The sequence below is a fragment of the Ochotona curzoniae genome, unplaced genomic scaffold, assembly GCF_017591425.1.
Source record: "Ochotona curzoniae isolate NIBS_2020 unplaced genomic scaffold, NIBS_Ocur_1.0 scaffold_1852, whole genome shotgun sequence".
NCBI classification, from domain to species: Eukaryota; Metazoa; Chordata; class Mammalia; order Lagomorpha; family Ochotonidae; genus Ochotona; species Ochotona curzoniae.
The window spans coordinates 47482880-47492477 of NW_024467087.1; the positions used below are offsets into that span (position 1 = coordinate 47482880).

Sequence of the window (9598 nt, forward strand, 5' to 3'; positions counted from 1 at the left end):
ATTTTTGCTTTTCTGTGTATGAAGCTTTTGCTACCTGGCTTTCCTTTCAGGACATTTTTTCTTAATTTTTGATTTGTGCAGTTTGAGTAGGATAAATCTAAGTGTAGTTGTTTAATATTTATCCTGCTTGTTGTCCTTTGCCTTTCCTAAATATGTGGAATGGCCTCTGAAATTCATTCATGAGGAATTCTTCACAATTTTTGCTTCAAATAGGACTTATATTCCTTTCCTTTCCTTTCTCTCCTTCATATTCCCATTGCGCATGTGTTGTAACATGTGTAGTTGCCTAAAATTATTGAATGATCCATTTTATTTTTTCAGTGTTTATAGTCTTGCTTTTCAATTTTGGAAAATTCTATTGTCATATCTTCAGTCTCAGAGATTTTTTCCTTTAGTTATATCCAATGAAACCCTCAAAAGAGTTACTTATTTCTTTCAGATGATGTGTTTCTTAGTATTTTTATCTCCCTGCCTCTATTTTTCACCCATTTTTACATGTTTCCCCCTTTTGCATTATAACCATTAGCACATTAGACATTCTAGCAGGCAAAAAATACCGAAGAAATTGACCAAATATCAGAATAATCACATATGGCCCTTTGGTGATACAATGTTAAGTTGTGCAGAAAAGATTCCTACAGTGCTATTGTTAGGTCTCAGCATCTTGGTGAGCCCTTATTTTTGGGCAATAAAGTTTGCCAGTATTTTTCAATCCTTCCCTTCCTTCAGGGCAGCTAAAGGAAGCTGAAGTTAGATTTCCCCTAACCATATGGAAGAATGGAGTAGGCTGGGCTTGGTATTTTTCCTCCTGTAAGTAGATTAGACTTTTATTATCCAACCAAGATTGACTGTAAAAATAGTATTTGAGAGGGAAGGTCTTGTTAAGAGAGGGAAGGTCTTGTTAAAAACAGAATGTTCTGGTTATTTAAATTCATTCTGTTCCCCATCTTCCTATTGGCAGCATGAAGAATTTTTTTCTTTCATTATTTATTTAGAAGTTAAAGCTCTCACACTAAGTTTTTACTAGCTGGTGAACACTGATAAATTATTTCTCCCTCAGGATTATAACCACACATTCCAAGACAATATAAATATATTGTTGAACTAACATTAATACATATCAGTATTTTATCAATTATATAATGAAAAAAAATAACTATTCAAATATAAAATTACACAGCTCAAAAATCATACAAAATATTAGATGTCTGCTCAATCCATTAGCAGAGACCCATTTTTATTCAAGAGGTTGGGAAGAAAACAAAATCACACTTCAAACAAAAATAAATTGGTAAACAGCTTTTGATAAGTAAGGAAAAAATTACACGGATTTCAGAAATTTTATGATTATGAAACACTACAACAAAGCATCTCTATCTCTTAAAATATTTACTAAATTAAAGAGCATATTCTACATGTTCTGCAGAAGACAAAGGCAACATTTTACTAAAAATATTTAATAGCCCCCTCCCTTTCTTTTTTTTCTGGCCTTCTCTGTTAAATTGCACCTTGGAGTGCAAACATTGAATTAATTGTAAGGCATTTTTTTTTGTCTGAAGAATTTAAAGACATGTGCTTCTGTACAATGTAGATTTTCAAAATGGAGGTTTTCTATTAACAGTCAAAAATAAATTGATAGAAACATTAGATAATCATGAAGATTGGTTTAAAAATCAATGCTTAAGCAAACATATTGTATACTGGTATGAATGTGGGAGATGTAAACATATAGTGAGCAGGTGAAGAACCAGACAGTCCCTACCTTCTATGTCTGAAATAACTGAAGGAAGAACCACATAAGGTTGAGAGTTTATAGTTCATGGGATTTTAATTCTGTATAATAGTCAAATATGCAAGTATTATGCTGGGTATTTTGGGCACCTAATTTTCTAAATTTCTTGTGCACTGATAAGATTCTGTCATGGGACAGACTTAGGATATAACTCAATACTGCATGATTTCAGGAAGGGCCAACTGGTACAAACTATAAGCACATTTTAAATGCTAAACAGCAAGAATCTTTTTGCTAAATGTCCAAATAGGTTGGTTATGATCCAAACATATGGGCTGCAGTTATGTCAAACTTGTGGCCTCCTAAGATGATTTCATTACCCTTAGAAAGCATCATTAAACTTATTTGCCAAGCCAAAACGGTGGCTAGTATGTATGTCAAATTAGATCCTGTCTCAACTTCCAATGCAACAGCATTAAGCACCCCACTTTGGTTGAATGCAATAGTTATTTCTATGACCATTGGAGTATCTGAAGTTCAACTGCATCTTAGGATGGTATTTTTCCAAATAAAAAAGTTGTTTTCTGTTAAAAGCTCCACATCACTTATGTCTTATGAATTATACTACACCTAAGTATTTCATTCCACCTTCAAATTAATGCTAATACGACAAGCACTCGAGCTCTTCTAAGGCCTTCAACACCACAAACAGCAATACAACAACTGGGTTGTTCACTAACCATTATTTTTACAAGACTTAACCAGCCATTAAAAATCTGGTTGGATGGAGGTGCACCATAGTCAAAAGGTCAATCAAGGAACCCAGCGTGGTGTCCTAGCAGCTGAAGTCCTCACCTTGAACGCACTGGGATCGCATAAGGGCACCAGTTCTATTCTCAGCAGCCTCACTTCCCATCCAGTTCCCTGCTTGTGGCCTGGGAAAGCAGTCAAGGACAGCCCAAAGCATTGGGGTCCCTGCACCCACGTGGGAGACTTGGAGGAAGTTCCTGGTTCCTGGCTTCTGAGTGGAGCTGCTCCAGCCATTGGGTTACTTGGAGAGTGAATCATCGGTTGGACTATCTTCCTCTCTGTCTCTCCTCTCTGTATAGCTGACGTTCCAATAAAAATAAATATAAAATATTTTAAAAGTACAATCAAGAACATGGATATCTTCTTTTTCCACAAGAGTAGTGTCATAAGTTGCTTCACATACTCCATATTTCCTTTTTTTTAAAGATTCACTCCCCAAGTTACCGCAATGGCCAGAGCTACACTGATCCAAAGCCAGGAGCCAGGAACTCCCTCCGGGTCTCCCACATGGGTGCAGGGTCCCAAGGCTTTGATTCGTCCTCGACTGTCTTCACAGGCCAAAAACAGGGAGCTGGATAGGAAGCAGGGCTGCCAGGATTAGAACCAGTGTCCATATGGGATCCCTGCTAGACCACCGTGCCGGGCCCCATATTTCTTAAGTTGCTCAATACATTTGTTTAATGCTGCACCGGTTGGATTATGTGTAATCAGAAATCTCATGCTCTTGTCTGTGATTTCTACAAGAACAGGGCAGTTGATTTGAGCCATGTTAATTTACTCAAAAGGCACTTAATAGGGTTTGAAAGAATTACAAAAATAAAAAAGCTGAATACAGAAATTACTTGATGAAACTGAAGTCTACATCACTATCCTCCACTTGAAATTCTTAGTGCTTTGAGTATGAAGTTGGAAGTAACAGGAAATGGAATGAACCTCCTAAAAAGAAGCAGCAATTCTTCAATCAAGTAATATTGAGGCAAAGGAGAGGAAGTACACTGAGTTTTACCCCATTCAGGTCAGAACTCTTTTAAAATGCCCTGTGAATTTTAATTCAACCCTTCCGTGTCCAGGTTAACCACTTCTGTGGTGCTAGGATCCATGCAGTGGGTGTGGATGACACAAAAGTGTAAAGAGAACAGCTCTCCTATTGGCAAGGCCGCGAGGAGCTTCCAGTTGTATGGCAGGGCCTGGTGGATGTCTGCATGTCTCTCCAACTGCCTAGATGCAGTCTCACCCCCTTTTGCATGAACACTCAACCACCCCTCCAAGAATTGTGTAATCTATTGAGGCACTGTTTGCCCCTGTGAGAGAGTTTTTGCAACTGATGTGAGCTTGGGAGTTAATATTGCTGACGGTGTCTGGGTGAGTGGACCTTTAACAACTTACACACAGGAATACAATTAAGCCCATGCTGTTTCTGGGCAGCTTGTTGTGTGCCTACCCATTGCCCCAGAATCTGACCCAGTCATGTAGCATGCCTTCTGGGAAATGGTTTGATAAGCATCCTAAAAATTAATGAAAGTGATGGGAGTATGAGCTGAAACTGCTATAGTGATAAGAACAGTTACTGTGACCTTAAAGGTTAGCTGTCTTTGCAATTTCTTTAGCACATAGGAAATGTATCTGTTTTAGCTGCTTATATAATTTTTAGCTAGAGGATTTAAAGGATGCTTTTATTAATATTATAGAGATACACTTTTAATTATTGTTTGTTTATAGGGTTGTAGAACCTATAGTTGTAGGAGAATTTAATATTTTAAGCTTTTGTCTTGGATTTTTGTTTTTTCCCTTGTGACATATTTCTCCCCTTAAGTGATGTACAAGTGTGGAAATAGAAATGCGATAGGAATGTATTACTGATTAGTAGGTAATCGCATGTGCCTTGGCCTTGGAGTCCTGGCTGTCGCCCAGTGGCTACTACTGAACAATGAATAATGGCTTGCTTTGTAGAAAATGATTATGGTAACTTACAAAATTATCTTTAAGACCACCTGGTTGACCATGAAGTAGAAAAAAAAATAAAATAATCAAACATCTGTTCATACCCATTGAGTCCTAAAGTTAAAAATAGAACAATCAAAGATGTGTACAGAGGCTTGTGATGTGTCTGAATAAAAAAAAATTTTTTTTTGAGCTGTTACAAGAGGGCATAAAGTGAAATTATCCATGTCTCTTCTTTTTACCAACTTCACACACCCTTCTCTAGCTCCAAAATTGGCTGGAGCTGGCCTCCAGCATGATGGGGACTTCTTGGTTGAGTAGTATCAAATTTTTACAGTTCACTTGTCTGCACAGAAGTCGTGCTCTGCCGGGCAGTAGTCTCCATAGCCCTTCAAAAATTCCATAAATATGTGACCAAGACATGGTTGTGGTGGGGCCGTGGCAGCGAGGCAGGCAGCTGCAAGAATACCAGTCTCTACCATACAGAGAGCAGCTATGATAAGAGAAGGTCGCCAAGCCGGCCTGCAGCCCAAGGAGACAATTAAAAAAAAGTTTTTTCTAATATTCATTAGAAGAATGTGGTACAGCTGTTGGAGGGGAAACCAACATTGTACAGCAGTTCAAGCTGTCACCTATGGTGTCAGCATGCCACATGAATACTGTCTTAAGTCCTGATTGTTCCATTTCTGATCTTGCTCCCTGCTAACACAGCTGGGGAGCAGCACGAGACAGCCTGTGTACTTGCCTCTGCCACCTGGCTGACTTCCAGACTGGTAGGAGACCTGGATGGAGTTCCACGCTCTTGACTATCGTCGGGCTCAGCCCCAATGTTGGCATTTAGAGAGTGAATCAGTGGATAGAGGATCTCTGTGTCTCCCTCTCTTTACATGAGTTTTTTTAAAATAAATAAATCTTAGAACAACAACAACAAAATCATGGAGACCGTCCTGTTACTAAGTCCTCCTGGAATTTTTGACTATCTGACTTGTAAAGATGTAGTGCCTGGAAATTCATCAATGACAGTCAAGGTTTTCTATCTTGGCATTAATGACCACGGATGCATCCGCTGGTAGGTTTATGCGCCAACAAATTGGGTTTCTTTGTATTTGACTGCCTGTCTTTCCAGTTTTGGTGCTGGCGTTTACTGCACAGTAGTTCTCTGATGGACCCAAGAAGCCTTCTTGATTTTGGCTTTTCATGTACTCAGCTTTCCATGTGCTCTTAGGGTAGCGTAGGAACTTAACTTCTTTACATGCTAGGACAGAAACCCAGACAATTTGAAGCATATTAAATTGAAGTTTTAAAGTATACAGCTGTCATAATCAGTATAACTTGGTTCCTTTTCCTCAGTTTTTATGTCATAATTGTACGTGCACAAAGTTCATTCTGATTAAACTGAAAAAATATGAGACTCGATAAACTTTATTGACAAACCATCATGGCTGTTAGGAAGAGCAAATCTGACCTCTGGCTTTATGGGCCCTTGTGTGCACTTTGCTTATAAGGATTGCATGATGTTTCTCGTATGACTAAGGTTTATCAATAAATTCTTCCATTGTCATTTAGGGCTCAAAGTTAACTAATAAGAACTGAGAAAAATTAACCCAAGTTTTAGTCACAATCTGCACACTGTGATGTTGACAATCTGTCTTAATTTGAAACAAACAGAATGTTAAAGCCTCAAGTTTCCCATAACATTGTATTTGGCAATATTATTGATATAAATCCCAAAGATTGCATTACCAATCTTAAGATAAAAATGTCACCATGAAATGAGATAGCAGTCTGATATATAGATAGATATATCTATTTGCCTCTCTTTATATAGAGAGATAGATAGCCCATAACCGCCTGTGTCATGAAGAAGATGTTTAGAACATTGAGATATGCATTAGCAAATCAAAACCAAAATAGAATTCAGATAATTCAATGTTGTAAACTGAAATGAGCAATTACATAATGAGATATTCCAATTTTATTTTTCCTTTTGTTTGCCTCTCAGCAAGCTTTAATTTATTAGGAGTCTGACCTTTTTGAATTAGCATTAGGACATTCTTGCAGGTGTTGACATATTATTCTGCAATCACAGTGTCTTAGCTTTTTTTTTTTCTTTTTTGAGATAAGTAAGGTAAGAATAGAAGAAAACAATTAGAATAGAAATGAATCAAAATGCAACAAAATATAAGGGTTAATACCATTGGAACTCTGAAAACTGCTTTTTCTCAACTTTTGAAAACCATTTAAAATAACAGCTTTGGGGCTGCCACAGTAGTGTAATAGACTAATCCTCTCCCTATAACTGCTGGCATCCCATATGTGTGCCAGATTGTGCCCTAGTTGCCAACTTCCAATCTAGTTCTCTGTTTACGATTTGAGAGAGCAGCAGAACTTGGCCCAAATCTTTGTGCTCCTGCATCTACATGGGAGACCCAGAAGAAGCTCCAGTCTCCCAACTATGGACCAGCTCAACTCTGGCTTTTGCAGCCATTTGGGAAGAAAACCAGCACATGGAAAATCTCTCTCTTCTCTCTGTCTCTCCTTCCATCTGTAAAAAAATGTTCTTTCAAATAAAATAACTAACTTTGTTCTCAACCACTACATCAATTTAAATACAAGAAAAGACATCTATGGCATAGAATACATCAGAAATGTATGCGTACCGTTGTTAGGACAACTGACTATTGCTGGAAGATAAACTGCATCTTAAATAAAAAATAAGCAAAGACTGAAAGATGAATGCACTTTCGTCGTCATATAAAGAAATAGGTAATAGTGAGTAGTGAGCAATAGTGCAGCTTGAGAAAACTCACCTATCCGAGTTGATTTTCAGGCTTGCGGCTGCAGCCTGGCTCAATCTTAATTATTGTTGACATTTGGGGATTAAACCAGTGGATGGAAGATAGCACTTTTTCTGATTTTCAAATAAGAATAAATGAGTAAATAATTTTTTTATTACATTGCGTTATGTGACACAGTTTTAGGCACTGGGAGTAAATAATTTTTAAAGCCAAGTACTAGAAATCTAATACATCTAATACACACAATGGAAACTACAGTCAACAAGAATGCTTCACTGTGTGATCATTGCCCCACACGCACCCTCTGTTGCCAGCCTCCATGCTCACGAGATGCCAGAAAAATGGAGTCATCCAATTGTGGACTGTGAGCCCTCACAACTGAGATAAAGCAAACTTCCTTTTTCCTCTTACATATTTGTTACAGGCAGGAAAGGCTGATAACACAATGTGAGGTAGTGGATATAGTGATTATCTTAATTGTAGGAATCTTAACACAAGGTAAACTTATGTCAGAACCTCATGTTGTAAAATTTAAATATAGACAACTTTTGATTTGTTAATTACCCTCAAAAGCTTCTTTTTTCTAAAAAACAAAATGTATCTCTCTAGTGCAGTTAAAGCTACAAGCTAGTTGATGGCAAATATTTGAGTTAAATTTGTTATTCCCACTGTCATTATTAATATTCTATTTGTACCCCATTATTCTAGCAAGATTATAATATTATATTTTGCTTATAAAAACAACTCAAATAATGTAAGTAACTGGGATGTTATGGACAGTACTTTACAATAAATGGAGAATGCCATCTTACTGATTGGTAGAGGAAAGAGTAATCAGAAACCTGAATTGAAATACAGTTATATCTTAATAATATGTATGGTTTATTAATGGATATTACAAACTACTGGTGAAACTAAATAACTATTTTTCTAAGTAGAACTAAGCACCTATTCCATTGTGAAACTTACTCATAATTGTACCCATATCAAGCTATCAACTAGTAGAAATAATCACTACAATTTAGCTGAATAGGCTATATACAATATATGAACAAAGATATCTTGTAAATGCTTATCAAAATAGATAAACATACAAAAATAATTCAAATACTATTCTGAGTATTACATAATACTGTACTTGAAAATTGAAGGAATTAATGTTTATAATTAAAAATTATTTGCTTTCTAAACTCTAAGTATTCTGGGTAATATAACAGTAAATACTATGATATTAAAAATGTATATAATTGCTCACATTCCTAAGCTAAACAATGCTGTTGCTTTTACTATTCATGTTGCCCTTAACATGACTATATAAACACGTTTTCTAACAGGGTGATAATTTGTAGCTATTACATATTAACAAATTGAGACTTGTACAGGGCCCATCCTTATGGTACAGTGTGTTAAGCAGCTGCCTTCCTTGCCAGCATCCCATATGAGCACTGGTTAGTTCTTGCTGTTCTATTTTTCATCCAGCTCCCTGTTAATGTGCGTGGGAAAGCAACAGAAAATGACTGGAGTGTTTGGACCTCCACCACGCATGGGGGAGACCTGGATGAATTTCCAGACTCCTGGTTTCTGCCCACACTAGTTCCGGCCATTGAAGCCACTTGGGGAGCGAACCAGTGAGTGGAACATACCTCTCTGTCTCTCCTTCTCTCTGTTAACTGCCTTTCAAATGCATAAATAAATTTTAATGCGAAAAAGGTCTCTCCAATTAAAACAAAAATATTGATCTATTAACAAAATTGTAACTTTCCTGTGGAAGAAAATCTTGTATGACCTTGTTAGGAGGAATTTTACTACTGTGTATATAACTTGATGGAGGAATATTCCTATTATTATGAAAGAGTGGACAGGCAGATACAGGGTAAGTAAGGTAGGAAGTACAGATGAGTGGATAACTCTCAAATCTGAATGACTAAAACATTGTATTCACTCTAAGACAGAGAGCCTAATTCATATCCAGCTTAGGCATAAATTCATTTGACATAAAATTATGCTGTTTAATGAAAACAAGCCGCAGATAGATGGATGTCCCTGCTGAATGCTCCAGCACCCTCCTGCCAACCCAGCAAGAGACAGTGGTAATAAATACAGAGAGAAAAGTAAAAGGCCTTTCTCATCAATTTTACACATCATTTGCTATACTTACACTGATTCTTCCATTAAATGGATACTTTCTGATGTTAGCAGCCAGTATTTAGGAATCAAAGTTATTTTATAAGTCAATGGAGTGTTTCAAACTAAGCCATAAGTGAATTTTATGGTACAGATGAGGCTATTTTTAACCTACTTAATAGATGCTATAGCC

General features: G+C 36.9%; 1 pseudogene; it reads right to left on the reverse strand.

Annotated features, from left to right (window-relative positions):
• Nucleotides 1–2207: 2207 nt before the first annotated feature.
• On the reverse strand, nt 2208–3310 carry LOC121169123 (annotated as a pseudogene).
• Nucleotides 3311–9598: the final 6288 nt, after the last annotated feature.